Here is a 20987-nt window from a genome sequence, read left to right as displayed (position 1 = left end):
GTGTGTTGCAACACGGATTGCAGATTGTGGAGCCCCATGCCCAGCCTCTGATTCACTGCGTCAGGGTGGGGCTGATTCCCAGATGACATCAATGCTGCGGTTCTGGACCAAACTTGGAAAAGCACCATCTACTTTATCTCTGCATTTATCACCACCAAGGGTCTGCTACTGTCCCCATGTCACAAGCCAAACACAGCCCTCGGCTGGGGCCACTCAGTGGAGGGAAAAATTACCTTTTAAAGCTGCTAAGCAGAAGCAAGCATATCAGGTTCTTATCCAGGTCTTCCTGACTCTGGAGTTTAGCTTTAACAAAAACAGTCTGTCTTAGAAATTTAAAAAAATAAAAAAATAAAATTGTTTGGTAACCATAAACCTTACAAGTTGCCTCCTTAAATAGGAATGAGCATGTGGTGTTTGGAAGGGAATCAGGAAGACCATAGGATGGGGGAGGGGAGGGGCATCGGTGTGCCTGGTTAACCAGCCCAGTCTTTCATGCTTGGAGGGATTTTGGGTTAGCCTCTGCTAAACAGGAGTTTTGTTTTGTTTTGTTTTGTTTTGTTTTGTTTTGTTTTTTACTGTTTTGTAGCTTCCAAAGTTCTCTGGGGACCGGCTGTTTGCTGGACAGTGTTTCCTCTCTGTATTGATGTGATTCACCAAACATCTATAAAGTGTCTTGGTCGTCGAGCAAGGTAGGATGCCCTGACAACTGCTGCTTACATTCACACTCAACTGTTCCTGGCCTTGTGCACGCAGAGAGGTGGGTACATGGGGGCTCGTGTGCGGCTTTTGATTTTGAAGAATGAGTTGGGGAACTGTGGGCATGTCGGTGCTGGCTCTTAACCTCAGAGCTCCAGAGGCAGGGCAGGTAAATATCTATGAGTTCAAGACCAGCCTGGTCTACAGAGTATAATTCCACGACAACCAGGACCACATAGAGAGGCCTTGACTGGGAGAAAGAAAACTTGACTGAGCATCAGTAGCCACCTAGACCTCCGCAGACCACGTAGGGTATTGTTTTTTTCACGGCTAAGTACTGAATTATATTCTTTAAAACAAAAGCGTCAGCCGGGCATGGTGGCACACGCCTTTAATCCCAGCACTTGGGAGGCAGAGGCAGGCAGATTTCTGAGTTCGAGACCAGCCTGGTCTACAAAGTGAGTTCCAGGACAGCCGGGGCTATACAGAGAAACCCTGTCTCGAAAAAAAAACAAAAAACAAAAAACAAAACAAAACAAAAAGAAAAGCATCAAAACACTGAACATTTGCATGGTGCCAGCATGGCACTGAGATGTGGGTACAGAAAGATGAGAGAGAGATGGAGGCCGTGGGCTTTGGGTAGAGACAGTGTGCAGAAGATCAGACTGCTACCTGTGTGGTTAGGCGAGGGTGCCTCCTGAAGGACAGAAGCAGTCGGATGAAAAGAACATTATCATGCAAGATGATAAGGAAAATATTAAATGGGGCTTGGGGGACTGTCACTCAGCAGCACAAAACTTAACTTGACATTAACAAGGTCCTGGGTATGATCCCCAATATCCACCCCACCCGACCCCACCCCACAAAAAGGAGAGATATTATTATTATGCACGGTAGTTTTCTTTTTGACATGCTCAGATCTGATAGGGCTAAAAGAACTTAGAGAGACTGTGCCATGCCATCCAGACACTGAGATTTGTGGCTTTAAAAAGGAAGCCACTCCAGCACGGGCTGCTCTTCCAGAGGACCCTGCTTTGATTCCCAGCACCAGCATGGTGGTTTACAACTGTCTGCAACTCCAGCTCCAGGGGACCCGACACCCTCACACAGACACACATGCAAAACACCAATGCACAATAAAAAACAAAACAAAGATCAAATTGTTAAAAAGGGGCGGGGGTGGTCGTTCTCTAGGGATCTGAGGCCGGGCACAGAATTCAGGGGCCGTTCTGGAGTCAGTGGGGCTGATGCTTCTGTTTTAGGTTTTGTTTTGTTTTTCTCCAGTTCGTTGATGTTTACTCTTCTTGTGTGACTTCCCCCCACCCCCCACCGGGGGAGACACAAACAGAAGTCCCTTCAGCCCAGCTAGGTCACCATTGACAGACCAAAGCAGTGGCTCTCAACTTTCCTAATGCTTTAAAACAATTCTTCATGTTGTGGTGACCCGCAACCATAAAATTATTTTGTTGCTACTTGATAACTGGACTCTTGCTACTGTTATGAATCATAATGTAAATATTTGATACGCAGGATATCTGATATGCAATCCCCAAAGTGGTCATGACCCACAGGTTGAGACTCACTGGGCAGGAGGATTATCCCATCCAAACTCAGTCTAGTGAATCTGCGAGTTTATCAGGGTGACTTTTGGGAGCACGGATGACATTGCTGCAAAGCCCGGTCCTCTGTGATAACTCACGGGAGACTGAGCCCCTGGAGCCCCTCGAGTCCCTGATTCCTGCACAGACTTGCAGGCAGCTCTGCCAGTCTCTTCCACACAGCAATTGCTTACTGCTGGTTTGTTTGATTTGGTTCCTTTTTTTTTTTTTTTTTTGGTTTTCTTTTTGTTTTGTTTCTGTTTTTTTGCATAAGCTCTTGTGTGTTCCCAGCAAGCCTGAAACTAGCTATGTAGGTGAGGATGACTTTGAATTTCTGATCCTCCCTCCTGCTGCACCTCCCAAGTGCTTCGATTACAGGTGTACATCAGCATGCTGGACTTATGCAGTGCTGGGACTGGAACCCAGGGGTCACAAGTACTCGGCGAGCACTTTATCAACGGAGCTCCAACTCCAACCTTGGTGGAGGGTGGGGCGGGGGGGGGCAGTATTGTGGATCCTGTAGGTTTCAGGAACATCCCAAACCATTGTAAGTTTCCTTTGCTTGCACTCTGGCCTCTCTCTCTCTCTCTCTCTCCCTCTCCCCCTCCCCCTCCCCCTCTCCCTCTGTGTGTGTGTGTGTGTATGTGTGTGTGTGTGTGTGTGTGTGTATGTGTGTGTGTTCTCTTCCTACCTCTTTTCCCATATGTTCCTGGACAGCTTCTTCCCTTCTTTCTCTCTCCTCTCTCTATGTCCTTCTCTGTCCCCTTGCTTTCTCTGCTTCCACTCCCTTCTCATCCCTTCCTCCCATACCCAAAACAAACTTCATTTTATACTAGAAAAAAAAAGTTCCCTTTGCCTCCTAAGTCTTATGAGTGTCCTTCCTCAAGGCCAGGAGGGAAATTTTGGATCTGGGGGAAGAGCTACACAACAGTTTGTCTATTTTAAGACAGAATCTAGACAGGCTGACTTTAAACTCACTCTGTAGCATAAGCTGGCCTGGATTTTTTTCAGTTCTTCTGCCTCAGCCTTTCAAGTATTAGAGTGATATGTGTACACCACCATACAGGGCCTCCGATCCTCTTTTAGACAAAGGCTCCATCATTCGTTGGTTTTATGAGGCTAATATGAAGTTCTAGAATGTTGTCTTTGGAGGTCAGTGGTGGGCAGATAAGGTCCAACAATAAATACTGCTACAACTCTAATGCGAGTCCATAGGCCAGGCTGGGTCAAGTGTGACAGACAGGAAAGAGCTGGAGTCACCAAAGTCCATGGTGCGGACACCTGGAGGCTCACAGAGGCCTTCCCCGTGGAACCTGGATGAAGTGGCGTTGGTCTTCCACGGGGACAGGCAGACATTAGCTAGGCAAGACAACTGAAGGAAAGAATATTCTAGGCATACATGTCACTCCAGATCAGTGGTTGGTGGTAAGTCCAATAGAGTGATACCCCCAGCCTCCTAGCTGCTGAGAGGGATGCTGGGACTCTGTGCTAATCCTGAGGACCTCTGGGAGATGGGCTTACACAAATCCTTCACACTGTCTAGACTTCCTAAGAACTGCTCAAGATCCAACCACGTCTGCCTGGGGTACCCTCTGTTTTCTGGAACAATGTGAGCAGACTTTGGAGACAGTGGCCTAGAGTATTTGGGGAATCTGGTTGCTGTGTGACGATGGACCAGTCACCTCTCTCTGGGCCTTGATTTGTCCATCTGAAAAGCAATATTTGGGGACAAGTTGAGACCTTTCACTTTTGAGGACCTCTGAAGGCACCTTGGGAAGACAGCACCCTATAGTGACTAAACTCCTGATCTTGAGTTCGAATCCTACCACCAGCATGCACGGGGATCTCGGGCACACCACTTCTCTTCTCTCAGTGGCCTCTGGCTCATCCAGAGATTAAATGAGCTCATAGCCATAAAAGCATTTGCAGCTGAGCCAGGCCCAGCGAATGGCAGCTGCTGTCATTCTGTTCTGTAATGGACCTGAAATGGAATGTGCCAGTTCGGCTGATGGCCGTGAGACATGCCTGCACCCTCAGGCTTGAGCAGGAGTGCAAGCTCTGCAAACAGTATTAGAGGATCCCAATGGGAGTCCAGGGGAACACCCAGGGCTGGGCGGTTGCTCTTCGACAGAAGCTGTGCTGGCTTGTGGGCATGGAGACAATTCCCAAATGCTGTCCTACAAAAGTGAGCCTAGGGTGGCTAGAATTAGCTCCGAGTGGCAAAAGAGCTATCCTTTACCTTCAGCTGGAGGGTCAGGATGGCCTGGGGCAGAAGAGAGAGAACACAGTCTTCCATCTCTTGTGACCCCCTGGAGGAGTCTCTGCCTGTTCCTGTATCCATTTAATTCTAACTGCCTGGTGCCTGTTCAGTTTACAGCGTATGTAGTCTGGCTGGTTTTTACACAAAAGGTGTGAAACCGAGGTCCAGAGAGAGGCAGGAGCTCGCCAGAGATCACACAGTGGATGAGAATGTAGGTCTCCCAGGCCACAGACCCGCAGATCCCTGTCTGATCCCTACACCAGCCTTTTTTTGATTCCGTTGGGTCTGTGAATGGTAGCTTGTCCTTTGACAACTACAGCTTCCCACATGTTTCCTATCTCCACATTTCGTGGGAATATGGCCACCCAGTAACAACTGGGCTCCATCCTTCCAGGGAAAGCGACTCCAGCTTCAGGGATCCCAGGGAGGAGCGTTTGTTGCAATAAAGTTATGGCTCAGGGAAGATACAGTCAGGTCCTCAGGGGCCTACGGCTCCTCCTGGCATTCCCAGAGCCAACTCTGACTTAGAGACCAGACTCACACATTCCTCTGCAGGCAGAACTGAGTGACCGGCTGCTTAGCAAATGGTGAGGCATAAAACTCAGGGGATGTTTTGTTACCACTGGGAGAGAAATTTGGAGTCACCTGGGCTGGAACCCTCACTCATCAGCTATGTGATCTTGGTCATGTCCTTTGGCCTCTGTTAGCTGGTTTCCTCATTTATAAAATGGGGTCATATCTACCTCTCGGGTCCACATAGAGTTGTTGAGATAATAAATGTAAAGTGCTTGGCACAGAAATAAACACTTAATTTGGTTTATTTATTTATTTATTTAGGTTTTTTGAGACAGGGTTTCTCTGTGTAGCCCTGGCTCTCCTGACCTCACTCTGTAGACCAGACTGGCCTCGAACTCAAAAACCCACCTGCCTCTGCCTCCCGAGTGCTGGGATTAAAGGCGTGAGCCACCACGCCCAGCTTATTTTTTTAATTATTATTTTGTGAGTGTGGGTGTTTTGCCTGCATGTGTTCCCGGTGCCTGTGGAAGCCAGACGAAATCATTGCATTCCTTGGAACTGGTGTTATAGATGGTTGTGAGCCACCATGAGGGTAGTGAGATTTGAACCTGGTTCTTCTGGAAGAACAGCCAGTGCTTTTAACTGTTCAGCCTTCTCTCTCCTGCTCCAGCACTCAGTATTAATAATCTGTACTGGCCACTGGGCTTAAGAGGTAACTTGGAGGTAGAGTGCTCACGTAGCCTGTGTGTTGGGCAGTGTTCTCCACTGCGAACAACGGGTTCCACTGTAGGGTGTCTAACAGAAAAGGACAAAATGAACAGACTGGAAAACTGTACGGCCAAGAACAACATCGTCAGAGAAGGATTTGCCTATGTGCCAGTGGACAGGTTTGGAAACGGATGCTGAGCAGGTTCAGTTTGGGAGAGGTCAGGCAGCTGATTACTGGTGGAGCCAGTCTGGTGCTACAGTGATCTCCTTACCTACTTACTGCCCCTCTTTCTAACGTCCTGATCTACACTAGTAGAAATACTCTGCTGAGAAAGACACTCGCCATGATGGAGAGTTCCGTATCCAGAGAGAGAGGGAGAGGTTTTGTCCTGTTCCCCCGGGGCCTTGTGCATGCTGGGAATTGAACCGGAGCCCTTGCTGGGCAAGCGTTCTTATCTGCTGAGCTATGTTTCTAGCCTCGGCACTTTGAGATCCCAGTCCACTCTACCGTCAGATTTTCATTTTCTAATATTATTTATGTATTCTTGTGTCTGTGGTTTATCTGTTTCACCTCAAGCACAGGGAGAGCAGGCATCCATCCCTGTGCTTGCTGCAGAGGGCAGCCACGATGAGAGGGCAGGGATGTTTGTTGAATGACCATGAAGAGCTCCTCTGAGGTCATACAACAGGCAAGTGGCACAGCTAGGACTTAGATCCAGTGTTGTTTGGCTCCAAAGCTAGAGAGCCCCTCTCTCTGGGGCTGTTACAAAGCTTAGATGGGGGCTGGAGAGATGGCACAGCAGTTAAGAGCACTGACTGCTCTTCCAGAGATCATGAGTTCAATTCCCAGCAACCACATGGTGGCTCACAACCATCTGTAACGGGATCCGACACTCTCTTCTGGTGTGTCTGAATAAAGTGACAGTGTACTGAGTACTCACATACATACAATAAATCAATCTTTTTTAAAAAAGCATTATATACAAAGCTTAGATGGGTCCCCATGTCAGTCACTTAGCATACTGCCTGGTAGAAAGTTAATATGTACATTAAATAACATTGTTGTTATTGGGGTATGGGGGGCTCTTATTCTCATTTTCTGCATTGGTTAATGGTAACCCCTCCAAGGCTGGAGGAAGTCTTTAAGGCTGTCTCACAGGTATGCTGACACGACCCTCAGGTAGGAAGCATGCAGATGTGCCAGTAAAGGTACCAGACAGGCCAACCTCTACCAGACAGACAGGTCAACCCCTCCCGGTCAGATAGGCCAAGCCCTCCAGTCAGACAAGCCAACTACTACCAAACCGACCAACCCTTCCTAGACAGACAGGCCAACTCTTACCAAACAGGCCAATAGCTATCAGCCAGCCAGCCATCCTCTCCCAGTCAGACAGGCCGACTACTACCAAACAAACAGACCAACTTTTCCCAGACAGACAGCGAGCCCCTACCAGACGGACAGGCCAACCCCTATCAGACGGATATCTAAGCCCTCCTAGACTGCCAATAACTCACAGACAGACAATCAACCCCCACCAGACAGGTCAACCACTATCAGACAGGTAGCCAACCCCTCCCAGACAGACAGCCATAATCTGCCAGACCTGATCTTCTACACTACCCACTTGATAACTGACCTTCAATTGTTCACCCACTGGGCTGTCAACATACAGATTTTCCTGTCTTTTGAGAAGGGAAGTCCTCTCAACAGCCACGTGTTATTGGCTTTATGAAGGACGCCTCAGGAACCGGCAGAGGTAGCTAAAGGGGGAGCTATCTGAAGAGAGAGACCTGGATTCTATGAGAAGTGTTGCTACTTTGACTAACTCAGCAGTTTAAGCTGACTACACTGAACAAGTCCCTTCCCTGGCCTTAATTTTCTTAGTTGAAAAAAAATGGGGCAATAATCTGTACTTAGCTAGGTTTTCTAGATAGTTCTGCTAACGTATTTTTGTCGTTATTCTTATTCTTACTGTCTACTTATAACAGTGTCACTGTAACCCCAGCTGGCCTCGAACTTTTGGCAACCTCCCTGTTTCAGTCTTCACAATGCCAGGATTATAAATATGATCCACGGCACTCAGGTAGTTCCACTACAGGTGACCAACCGGGGGCACATAAGCATCTTCCAACTGGAGAGGCTCAGAATCATTGCGAGTCCTGAGGTTAAGTATGCCATCTTAGAGTCATTCAGACCGGGACTCAAGTGTCACCTCATCACTTTCTAGCTGTGTGTTGCTGGGAAAGTAATGGAAACTTTCCGACTCTTTCTCTCTTGACCTATAAAGTTGATATTTGGTTTCTCGGCTACAGGCTATCAGCTAATCTTCTAAGATGCGCTGAGACATGCCTACCATGAGGTAAGTAAGAGGAAGCTCACAAAGATCTCTCAGGAATAGGGACTGGTTCTCAACCTCTGATGCCCTGGCAACACCTCACTTCTCCCTGGTCCTGAGGCTGCTTCTACATCAACAGGGCCACAAATAATAGAGAGATTGAACTCTGCCACTAAACCACAATTCTAGCCACACCTTAACTACCGGCAAAAGAAGTAAGTTCATGGTAGGAAAAAAAAACCAAAAAAACAAAACCTAAAGCAAAGAAGTAAAAAGAGAGAAAGATTATGGGTAATCTCACCATACAAAGATAATCTCTGCTGACAGGGAGGCTGGCTCTCCTGCATTTCTCTGATGTTAAAGAAGATCTGCCTGTCAGTTGGGCTTTTGGGCAGAGGCAATGAGTCTCAAGGACCATTGTGCCCCAGATTGAGGGGCTGGACCATCTGTGCACTATAAAGAAGATAGTTCAGAGAACACACACACACAGAGAGAGAGAGAGAGAAAGAGAGAGAGAGAGAGATATGCAATGCCACCTTATACTCCCAGACAGATGGGTAAGAATGTGTTTCTGCCTCGCTTTAGGGAACTAAGAATGAAAAAGTTTAATCCAAAGCAATGGCCCAGGGCTGAGGTAACTGTGCTCAATGGTAGAGTCTCTGGTTCAATCCCGAGTATCACATTAATTAATTACTTATCAATTAAGTAAGTAAGACAGTGGCTTGCTCTTCTAGCCCCTGAATTTGTCCCGGCAAAGAGTTTGTCAGGCTGAATGCCAAGGTCCATTGAGCTATCTGCCTCTCTGACAAATAAGAAGCATCTTAGAGTCTGGCCCTGTCTCCCCTGCTCCTGAAGGGAAGGTGGACCACTTACTTGCTTGGAGAAGCATTCTGGGGAAGGAAGAGAAGGCTGAAGAAGCTGAGCTGTCCAGAGCAGGGTGCAAAGGGTTTTAAAACTAAATCAGCCACTTCCTAACAACACTCATCTTAGGGATGTCACATCAAGTCCCAGCTCTTACCTAACTTTCTCTCTTGTAAAATGAAGATCATTTGAGTATCTGCTTTGCAGAGGGTTTTGAGTTTGGGTGTTTATTTATTTAGAGACAGAGGCTCAGTGTGTGAACCAGACTGACCCCAAAGTGATGTGGGCAATCCTCCTGTCTCAGCCTCTGGGGTGCTCTGAGTTTTGGGGCCTTATAAGTATGTTCTGCTGTACCCAGCATTGTGTATGCTAGACACATGCTCTTCTGCTGAGCCAATGCCCATCCCACGGTTCTTTTCTTATCGATGAGACGTCTACAGTGTGCTATTTGATCTCATTTTATTCGCAACTGTACAAAGCTGGGCTGGGAGTGGAGCTCATTGAGCAAGTCACTGTCCTGTCCTTAATTCTTCATCTGTGAAGTGGAGATATGATAATAGTATTAGAACAATTATGGGAGACACAGAACGTATATAAAGCATTTAGTACAGTGTCTTGAATAATTAAGTAGGATCTCACTTAAGTTGTAGCCAGGACCTTGTAGGTATTAGCTGATATCAGGACCCCTTGAGAGCTTCTTGGGATGAATGAAGTAGCCAAGATTCTTGCAAATCGCTGTAGGGACTTATCAGCATTACTTCTTCTGGTTCAGCTACTGCTTTGTTCACCCTGTGGGTCCTCATTACAACAAAACGCAGCACAGCTTGGTTCTGAAGCCATTCCCACAAACACCCCACTCATGGAGCCCCCTGGGATAGTAAGACTTTTCTAAAGAGGTCCAGGGTAGGATATAGGGACACACCACAGCTCAGGGTGAGCAGAAAACGCCATGCTCCCCAAACAGTTCCAGCTGGCTCTTTTGTTGCTGTTGTTATTGTGTTGTTCTTGTTTGGCTGGGTTTTGTTTGTTTTGAGATAGGATCTGTGTAGTCCTGGCTGTCCAAGAACTTGCCATGTAGACCAAGTTGGCTTTGAACTCTCAGAGGTCTGCTTCCCTCTACCTCAAAAGTAAAATAAAAGGGCATGCCTTTACCCCAGCATTCAGGAGGCAAATTCTTACCATGCAGTCCAGGCCGGCCTAGAACTCACAGTGTAGATTGGAGTGGCCATAAACTTTTAACAATCTGCATATTTCTGTCTCCCAAATGCTGGGGTTACAGAAGTCCACCCACCTTGCTCAGCTGCCCTGGATCTCTCTTACAAATGCATTTAATGTATGTGTTTGTGTGTGTGAGAGAGAGAAAGGTGGAGGAAGAGGGAGGGAGTGAGGAAGGAAGGAGGGAGAGAGAACATGCATGTGTATGTCACATATGTGTGTGACAGTGTGCATGTGGAGATCAGAGGACAGCTTGCAGGAGTCAGTTCTCTCCTTCTACCATGTGGATCCTAGAGATGGAACTCAGATCATTATTAGGGCTTGGTGGTAAGTACCTTAACCTACTGAGCCATTTCACTGGCCCCTCCCTGGTCTAGACCTCTTGACCAGCTTGTCTAGGTTTCCTGAGTGCTGGAGTTACAGGTGTGTGCCACCACACCCAGCTCACAGCTGGCTGTCATTTCCACTGACACAGCTCTCAGGCTTAGGCCGCCGCCTGGTTGCTCCTGACAACAGACATCATCTTTCTACCTCTCCACTCCCTGTGCCAAGCATCTCATCACTGTAGGGTCGGGAGGGGCAAGGGTTAGCTTTCCCTCCCTTCTCTCTAGCCCACGAGTAAAAGCACAGAGGTCCTGCTCTGCCATTCACCTCGCCCCTCAAGGATAGGAATAGAGTTGCTGGGCAGTCTCTCATGGCAGGTGCTTTCCAGGGGCTTCCTGCTGCTGCCTCCCCGCCTCTAATGTAACCTCAATCCTCACCCATTCCCCAAATCTACCTCCTTTGGGTGCTGGCAGATTATTTGAGCTTCGCCTCGTCTCGTTGCCAACTCTTCCTCAGAATATCTAAAGCCATCTGTGGAACAAATCAAAGGCCACACACCCTCCTCTCCCGGACTCTACTGAGTCTGCCTCTCGGAAGTTCAAGGCCACACCCTCACCTTAGACAGTTCTTCTATGTATTCTACTAATGTGAATTAGTCTCTTCCCCAAAGTGGAGGTCATGTCCTGAGGGTCTGTGGGTAGCAGCATCTCATCCGCAAAAGTATTAAACAACAACAACAAAAAAAAACGTTCACACTTAAAGAGTACAAATAAAATCATGGAACTGCAGCCTCTTTTTTCCCCTTCAGAAAATACGGTATTACAGAACCCACATTTCTTGCTCAGGGGCATGTCTGCCTGCAGAGGTTCCACCACTTTTTTTTTTTTTTTTTTTTTTACTTTTGTAGCTTCTGCCTACGGCCATATTTATCTTTCCTCTTCCAATTCTGCAGGCTTTCGAAAGTGTGGCCTTTTCTAAAAGACATTTTATGGTCCGTTCCCACCTTCCGCTATTATTGTTATTATAAATTTGGGTCTGAAATTTCCCAGCCTCACGGTCGACAGTATTCAAATGATGGCTGTTCCTGGAAAGGCGAGACAATCCAGAAGACTGGAATCTCCAGTAGAAAGGGCTAATAGAGCTGGAGGGGGCATTCGGGGCCAGCATGGTGTTTATTCTTACCCGATTTTATCTTATTTTTGCAGCCGTAGGTGTTAAACCCAGGGCCTCTACCACCAAACTACATCCATTGTCCTTATTGGGGTTTAAACTAAGAGCTTTGTATATTAGAAACTGGGCCCGCGAATCTCCGCGAGCGAGAAAAGCCCCACACTCCCTCCCACAGAGAAGCTGGTGTAGTGGTCCGAGAGAACCACGGATGCTGCAGCCCACCCACGCGCCGGTGCCGAAGCAGTGGGAGTGGCTGGGGGGGATTGCAAAGAAAGGATTTTGAGGCATCCCTTCCAAAGAATGGGGTATCCTTGACCTTGGCGGAAAACACCGTGAGCGCTGCGGCTACAATTCGCTGGTTTCCCTCTCCTCCCTCCCTTCTCTCTTTCCCCCCTCGTCTGCCCTCCTCCCTCCCTCTTCGATGCAGCGGACTGCGGAGGAATCCCAGCCTGGCGGGAGCGCCCACCCACGCGACTGCGGCACGCGAGGGGCGGGAGCGGGAGGGCGGGGGATGGCGGGGATACCGGTCTTCCCTGGAAGGCCCTGGAGGGAGGCGAGGGAAAGCTGATCACGTGGCACCGCCACCAGGCGTTGCGGGATTGGCGGGTCTCGGCTGCTAGGGAGCCGGGGAAACCTGTGGACCCCTCCCCTTGTGGACCCGCGGGGCGCACCCGCACTGCGTGTCTGGGGAGGGTGGGAGTCGTGCTCTCTCTAGGGATGTAATCCCGTGGTCGGGTCCCAAAGTGCTCTGCCCCCGCAGTCTACCAGTGTGGAAACACATCGCTTCCTCTTTCCTTCCCAGCTTCTGCTCTTCCCACCTGCCGGTGGCTCTAAAGAGCTGCCTGGAGGCTTTATTTGGGCTAGCTGGAGCGTTCCTTGACTTACAATTTTTCGATTTAACTCAGACTAGAGAGGGAGCAGAATTCCAAGGAGGTCTCCCCTCCTCAAGCCCCTCGCAACCAGATCGACCCTCATCTCCCATGTCTGCTCTTGCGTCTTGGGCAGAAACCGGAGAGCTAGCGCCACTGCTGCTCGGGTGAAATCTGTATGATTAAAAAGCCTGTTACATTTATTACGAAATATTTAACTCTCGTTTTTATTCAACGCATTAAATATTTAAGTCACTAGTTTCCCTCCTTTGCGTTCATTCTGACTTGTAGTTACGGTTATTTGTGTGGCTGTTGCTAACCGGGCTTCTGCTTGGAATGTAAGTTCCATGAAGGGGGGAGGGGCGTGTGTTTATTCATCCTTGTAACAGCAGCACATTGCGGGTGTAGGAGGCTTTATATTTTCTCCTCTCTCTGGAGATGTAACAATGAACCAATAGTAGATAGAGCAAAGCGGCGAGATGGCTGATAAAGGCATCCACTGTCAAGGGGACAACCTGAGTCGGGCTCTCCAGACATAATGGAAGGAGAGAACTGACTCTTGCTCAGACCTCCACCGGCACTCAATGAGAGGAAAAAGCAAGCAAAATCTGTTGTTAGTACCTGGGTTCAGTTCTCAGACACACACACACACACACACACACACACACACACACACAACACGTATACGAGCAAAAAAAAAAAAAAAAAAAAAGCCAAGAAGTGTAAGCCATTAAGGGAAAGGCCAGGTGTTTCACATTTATTAAACATTTTGTGTTACACAAAGGACTAGGGTATGAGGCTTTCCTGGATGAAGGGAGGTGAGGACCTAAGCCAAACAAGTTCAGCACTGAAGCTGCCTTGGGATCGATCGGAGCCTGCCCTGGGAATAGCAACCACCTGTGGTCACCTCTGCCTGGAGTAGGCGGAAGGGGGCTCCCAGACGTTCCTGTCTAAGGTTCTTTCCTGGGCAGATGGAGAGACTCTTCGAGAGAGCTTCTGCCTGTGCCTGCTGTTTTTTCTTTCTTTCTTTCTTTCTTTTTTTCTTTCTTTTTTTTTTCTTTCTTTTTTTTTCTGCTGATGCAGATTGATGGAAACAAGGTCTTCAGCACAAGAACAGATTTCCAGAGCTATTTTTGTGGGCCTTTTCTCAGAATAACCATCTTGAAATATGGCAAGGAAATATATTTAGGAGAGCTGTTGATGTGGGGATCTCCATTGACACATAGTAGGTGTGTCAGTGGGGATCTCCACTGACACATAGTAGGTGTGGAACAAATGTTAATCAGATACATGGCTGGATGAATACACAGACAACTGGGATGCTGGGGGTGGCACACAGATTTTGTAACAGAACAAATACACCCTTTCTAACAGAAAGGGATCATTCATCCACCAAATACACACTGAGCCTCCTCTCTGCATAAGCCTCCATGTCTACAGTCCCTTCTCATTCTCAGGCCACCACATGTTCTATGTCTAGACAACAGTTCAATGACACTGGAGGAACACATGTAAAACAGTGCAGAATTTAGATATCTGGGCTCGCATACTGTTTCTGCCAGCTGATAGTGCTGTTCATAGTCTCCAGCTCCGAGGCTCCATCTTCCGTCTGAAAAAAAGTGAGGATAGTGTTAGGATCTCACAGGGGCTACCTAGACATATGAGCGAGATGGAAGGCGTACCAAATGCCTCTCTTTACAGTGACGTTGAAGATAGCAAGGTGACCACACCTACCAGTTTGACCAGAATAGAACAATGGATACCTTTGTTGAATCAAAGCAACTCTTAGCATTCCTTTTATCCTCCAAGGTGTCCAGGTTTAGACCGGAGGCTGGCAGTAAAAGTGACACTGGTTATCTGTATGGCTGTACTGCTGCTGTACTGCTGTCTGTATCGTTATCTGGGACACAGCGGAAAGAGGTTGAACAACACACAGGGAGCCAGGACATATGCATGGGATTACGTCAAGAGCAGAGGGTCAGGAAGGGCTCAGCAGCTGAGGGACTAGCAAGGCAGTTCTGAGGAACAGACAACACAAATAGAACCAAGGGGCAGGAAGGAAATGAGAACTCTACTGGGTCGATCTGAACCAAAGGAAACAAATTGAGGAACTGGGGGTAAATTCCAGGCAATACAAGTAATGAAGCCTGAACCAGGCAAGACAGGGCCTGGAAGTCCAGGAAGTGAGGACCCAGATGCAGGAATCTGAGCATAAGTCAGAAGCAGGAGGATATCCAAGTGGCAGAGAGGTCGCTCAGTAGCCTTGGAGACTACTAGGAGATGAGAGGTGAGCCAGGCCGGGCGAACTAAGTATTCACCACGGCTGATCATAGCAAAGGTAAGGTTCACTGCAGGCAGCTCACTGGTGCAGCTAGAGGAAGAGCTGGAGGCACTGTTCAGATAACATCTGATTAAATGAGACTTCAGGAGGCTAGAGAGCTGGCTCTCCAGCATTTGCTACTCTTATGGAAGACCCACTTGGGTTCAGTTCTGGTACCCAAAGAGTGACTCAGAACTGTCTCTAACTCCACTCTGTAACTGTTGTAGCCCCCAGATTACTGATACTAGAAAGACTTCAGTGTTGTAGAGACAGTTTGCCTCTGCGTTCCCCCGCCAGAGGCTCCCATCCCCCCTCCCCCTCCCCCAGCGTTAGCATAGCACTCAACACTCCTGCTGATCAGCTGCAAAACTCCAGGTGCCTGTCCTTGAGATCTTAGAGAAAGAACAAGCTCAAGGGAGACCATGGAAAAATGGTAAACAGAGGTCAGGTCACAGACAGTTATGACTGGCCATGAAATTAGTCCTTGAACAGACAACCATTAACCCCCCCCCCAACTGCTTCAGTACTATTCCACCCTCTACTCCCCTTTTGTGTGAATATTCACACTATTCCTATACTGTATATAAACCCAATGTTTTCTGGACTCAGGGTCGCTTGCTAGCATTCACTCAGTGAGTGCTAGGTGGGTGAACCAAGTTAAACAAAAGGGCTTGTCTGGGTTTCCCGTGGACTCAGGGCACAACATAACTTCACTTCCAGGGGATCTGATACCTGCTTCTGGTTTCCGTGGACACCAGGCATACACATGATATACATACATGCATGCAGGCAAATATTCATATACATAAAAAACTAAATAAATCTTAAAATATATATAAAATAAAATGAGCTTTCATGACCAAGCTTTATTTATTTTGATTTAATTATTTATTTTTATTATTATTTTTTTCGAGACAGGGTTTCTCCGTATAGCCCTGGCTATCCTGGAACTCATTCTGTAGATCAGGCTGGCCTCGAACTCAGAAATCTGCCTGCCTCTGCCTCCCAAGTGCTGGGATTAAAGGCGTGTGCTACCACCACCTGGCAAGACCAAGTTTTATTGTATACATTGATAGTCCCAGAACTTAAGAAACTTAGGCAGAAGGATTGGGGGTTTGAAGTCATTGTGGATTACACACAGTGGGTTCAAGTTCAGCCTGAACTACAAGAGTGAGATCCTGTCACACACACATACACAAATGGCTGGGGGTGTCTAACTTTATGTCAGAACACCGAGCTGGGATGAGAATAAGACCCTGAGCTTGACTCCCAAGAGTGCATAATAAATGAGCGTAGAATAAAGTAAAATAGCTTGCTGAGCAACCTTGAAAGGCAAGACAGGATTCAAACCTGGAGCCCCCAGTAAGAAAAGAGTCATTTGTTATAGTCCAACAAGCCCTTTAATCACTGAGGTTGCTACAGCGAGGACTCGGTTCCAAAGTCACCCTGCGCAAGCGTGCAGGCATTGCTTTATCTACAGACCCTTGCTTTACAACACAGATTCTAGCACCTGCAACCAGTGTGCACGCTTTCACTGCGAAACCCTACCAAGATGTTATGATGCCAAACTGGTACATCCGCTTTTGTGCACCAGGAATCAGGAGCTGAGTCTGTCTGGTGCGGGTGGAAGTTGTCCTCACAGTCTACGAGCTGGCTTTAGTCAGCAACAGTGATTGATGCTTACTCAATGTGTAGGCTTGGTGATGGTGATGATAGGCCTTGCTTGGTCCCAGGAATCCTTCAGTGGGCCGGTCCCAAGAGACCAGGGGAGAGAATTCCTACTCAGAGTTCGGTCTTGACAGAGTTGGCCTCTGCCCAGAGGCTAGAGAACATCTAAACTTCCAATGTCAGCCAGGTGTGGTGATAAACGACTTCTAATCTCACCACTCAGAGGCAGGTAGATTTCTCTGAGTTTGAGGCTAGGTCTACATAGCAAGTTCCGTGTCAGCTAAGGCTGCATAGACCCTGTCTCAAAAATAAAATAAAAATAAAATCCCAGTGTCCCTTTAATATTGGGCAGTAGAGAGTTTCAGTGGAGCCTGTGGATTGGAGCATGCGTTGGTCCGGTGTTTACCCCAACTTCTTTGTATGACTGTTCTTAATCCAAATATTGCTGCACAGTCTAGCTGCTAGGCAGAATAATGACTGGGCTCTTTAGCCTGGCATTCTACTGACTTCTGGTAGTCTGGCCCCATCTTATCTCTGGTAATTATTTCATATTCCATGTGTTCACTGGACCTACCTTTAAAAACCTTTTATGTGTATGGGCGTTTTGCCTGCATGTACGTCTATGTGCCACATACATGCAGTGCCCGAGGAAGGCACAAGAGGGAAGGCACTGGATTCCCCTGGAACTAGAGATACACAGGATTGTGAACCACCCATGCGAGTGTTGGGAATCAAACCTTGGTCCTCTGGAAGAGCAGCCAGTGCTCTTAACTGCTGAGGCATGTCTCCAGCACCCCTTCTTTTCTCATGATGGCTCAGCTCCTTCCTCTGGAGAAACGTTCGCCCTCCTGCCAGCAATACAGAGCAGGCTGACGGTGTTAACTTAAATCTGAGATAAGTCAACTTAAAGGATGAAGTTTTATCTTGGCTCACAGATTCAGAGGTTTCTGTCCAGGACTGGCCCAACTGCTTTCAGGTTTATGATGAGCTAGTGGGAGTGTATGCAAAGGAAGGGAGATGTGTGCTGGTAATGGTTATCCAACAATTCGAAAACTAGGTGGCATTGAGTGGGATGCTTGGGATTGGTAAAAATGAAGGTCTTATGACTTAATTTTTAGCCACAGTAACAACAACAACAAAAAAAACCAACCCATAAACCCCAAACAAACCATCAACTGACATGGAAGGAAGCAAGGGTGGGTGAGGATTGCAGGAGCTGCATGGGTCCCTGAATGTAGCTGGTCCTGGGGCCAAGCCATCAAGGTACCAATGGTTCCCAGGGTTACTTGAGCCAAAACTCTGTCTTTGGACTTCCACTCTTTGTACCAGGTTTCTGTTCCTGGCACCTGATGGAGCCGTAATACAGAACTTTCCATTCTGGCCTGTTATTTCCTTTCAAATATTCTGTCCAGTTACGCCCGCTGCTTGCGCTTCCTCGGACTGAGTGTGCCTCTGTCTTTCCCACTACGTGTTTCCTTCTGGCTTCCTCTCTTTGGAATTTTCCTTTCCTCCCCTGACAGGTTTGTCCACTCTTACTCACTGAGAGCTTGCCCTGGGAACTCTTCTGTGTGAAATCAGTTCCTAAGCCCCGAGCAAATCCTGGCACCGGGCTCACTCCACTGACCTGTCAGAGCCTTTGTGCGCGTGTCGTCGTCACCTAGTGTTCAATGGCCTGCTTTCTGTGTGTAACCCCTAGAAAACTGTGTGCTCCATCTCTATTATGACTCCAGCTTTTGGCAAAGAGTTGTGTGAAGGAAACAGAATGACCGTTTACCGAATGAGTGAAAACCCATTTCCCCTCATGCCATCCCCCTGAGTCACTACTCAGTCTCTAAAGGAGAAAGAGAAGAAGGTGTGGGAGAAACTTGCCTTAGTCTCTTTGTTCACCAGTGATGATCCAGGAGAGAAAATCTTTGGGAAATGGGGCTACTGCAAAGCCCAGGGGTGTTTAGAAGAGCTCCATTTTCTGCCCCAGCCCTGGTAGTGGCCCTGATGGACTGAGCCTGACTCTGTTTGGGAGTCTGTGCCCAGGACAGACAAACATTTGGACTTCTCAACAAGCTGGGATGCTTTTCATTCATTTTTTATACTCTCTTTCACATCTTTTTTCCTCTATCTTTCTTTCCCTCCTCCCTCTTTCCCTCACTCACTTGCTTTCTAGCTTCAACAGTCTCACGTAGGCCAGGCTGGCCTTGAACTTGGACTCCCCACTGCTGGGGGTTACAGGCATGCACCACTACCCACCAGACAGCAAACTAGAGTCTGACAGCTGCTCCTGTCAGTCGTGGCAGAAAGATTGTTGCCTGCAACACAGCCTACATTTTTCTCCTTTCTCCTACCTGCTCCAGCCTCTCTGGCAGTTGGACTGAGCCTGTGTGACCAATTCTAGCTAACAGTTCTGTGAGACGCTGAGGCGTTTAGTTGTTGACGAACAGCCTCCAGCCCTCTCTCTTGTTGGGGCAAACTGAATGTGGAGCTGAGCATCTCGAGAATCTCTAAGTGCAACTGGGTGTGACAGCACACAACTTTTATCCCAGCTGTGGGAGGCAGAGGCAGGAGCATCTCTCTTAGATCAGGGCCAGACTGGTCCACGCAGTGAGTTCCAGAACAGCCAGAAATTGCCATAGTGGGACACTTGTCTCAAAAAAAAAATTTTTTTTTTAAGGAAGTAACTTAGCTTGGAGAAGGCAGGCCTTGACTCTCAGAAGACAGATTATTCTCCTCGTTGCTCTGACAAACAGTTGATAAAAGCAACAGCAGGAGAGAGGGTTGATTTTGGTTCTCAGTTTGAGTGGACAGAGTGTCATGGTGGACGTGTCTTGGTCACAGGAGATCCTGCTTACATTGTATCCATAGTCAGGAAGCAGAGAGAGAGAGAGCTGGTGTTCAGCTGTGTCCTCCTGTCGACTCAGTCCCAGGACCTCTGCCCATGGGACGGTGCCACTATTCACCTTCTTCATTTCAGCTATTGAGAAACCACTCTTACAGACACAAGCAGAGATGTGTTTTTTGTGGTGTTTCTAAATCCAACCAAACCATCAAGGCAGGTTTCCACGGGTGGAGAAAATATGTCCTGTGTTAAAGCCAACGAGCTATTTGGAATATTTGTTATCACGACAGACAGAGCCTAGCCGAGTGTCATACAGACCCAGCAAGAGCTGGAGCTGGTGACGTGTTCATGGAAGTGTTTTAGCTATCTAGCATTAAACCTCTTTTCTTCTTAAGGAAAACTACCCTTCTGCCCTACACACACACACACACACACACACACAAAACTCCTGGTGTTGTCAATTCCAGCCGTCATATTCTTCTGTCCTTCTCTTTCTTGGGTTCTCGGCAGCATTTGTCACAATTGATGGCTGACCACTTCTTCTTGCAAACAAATTGTCTTGGCATCTGTGACATCACACCTGCTTGATCATCTATGACATCATACCTTCTTGGGCCACTAGACCCTGTTCTTAGTTTTCATTACCGGACATTTCTTTCAATGGGCTTCGCTTGCTGTGTTGTTGTAATCTCAAAAGTTTAAAGAGCTGCGGATCTGGTTTTAAATATTGGCCAGGAAAAAAAAATCAAACAACTTATTGTGTTCAAGTATCTGTTCCTACATTTCGCGATCCCCACCCCACCCCCCAATCTCCCTAAGGCACGCTAGGCAAATGAATCACTGTAAGCCTTCACTCTGCCATTCCTTGTTGATAACAAGACACTATTTTTATCTTTAAAGAAAGATGCATCAAGATGATTGTTTTAAGCAATGAGATTCAAGCAAAAATGTGCAGAACTTCCTAAGAAGTTTTCTTAAAATAAGACGTTTTTCTTCCCACCGTCTGGAATATGGACCAGAATGAGTTGAGCTTAAGACGGAAGCTTGAACTGTCGATCTTTGGACATATTTTTCATGGAAAGAAAATCATAAGCCTCCCTCTCTCATTTCTCTAAGTTGCAGCCAAAATCTAATCCTGACATGGCTTTGCTGCTGTTGAAGGTATTTGCTTATCTCTCATCACCAAGCCTAAGGGTCTTTTGTTAGCGGAACTGGGGAAGGGGGACTGAAAGAAACCATTTCCAGAAGCGAAATTGTTGGGCCTCTTTCTACCAACAGTGACTAACCAGAGTACCTGAGAGATACAGCCTAGGAGTAAGTTCATTAGTTGACAGAAAACAGCAAATGCTAGAATAAAAACTCTGGGCTCATTCTTGTAGATAGGGGAGCCTGCCTGTCTTATCTAGAAGTGCGTCTCACTTTGAGGATCTTCAATGAGTGACTATATTCCTTACCACTTAATGGCTAGCATCAACAGAAATGAATGTTGGACGGTGGATCGGCGGGAATCACTACTAGATCAACGCTCGTCTTCTTTTTACAGATAAACTGAAGGCATCCTCATTGAAAAGAAGACCCCTGACTCCTGGACAAGGAATGGAGGGTGGAGCCTGTGC

Source organism: Mus caroli, unplaced genomic scaffold, assembly GCF_978045245.1.
Source record: "Mus caroli unplaced genomic scaffold, Mus_caroli_1 scaffold_6, whole genome shotgun sequence".
NCBI classification, from domain to species: Eukaryota; Metazoa; Chordata; class Mammalia; order Rodentia; family Muridae; genus Mus; species Mus caroli.
Note: the sequence above shows the minus strand (reverse complement) of the source record.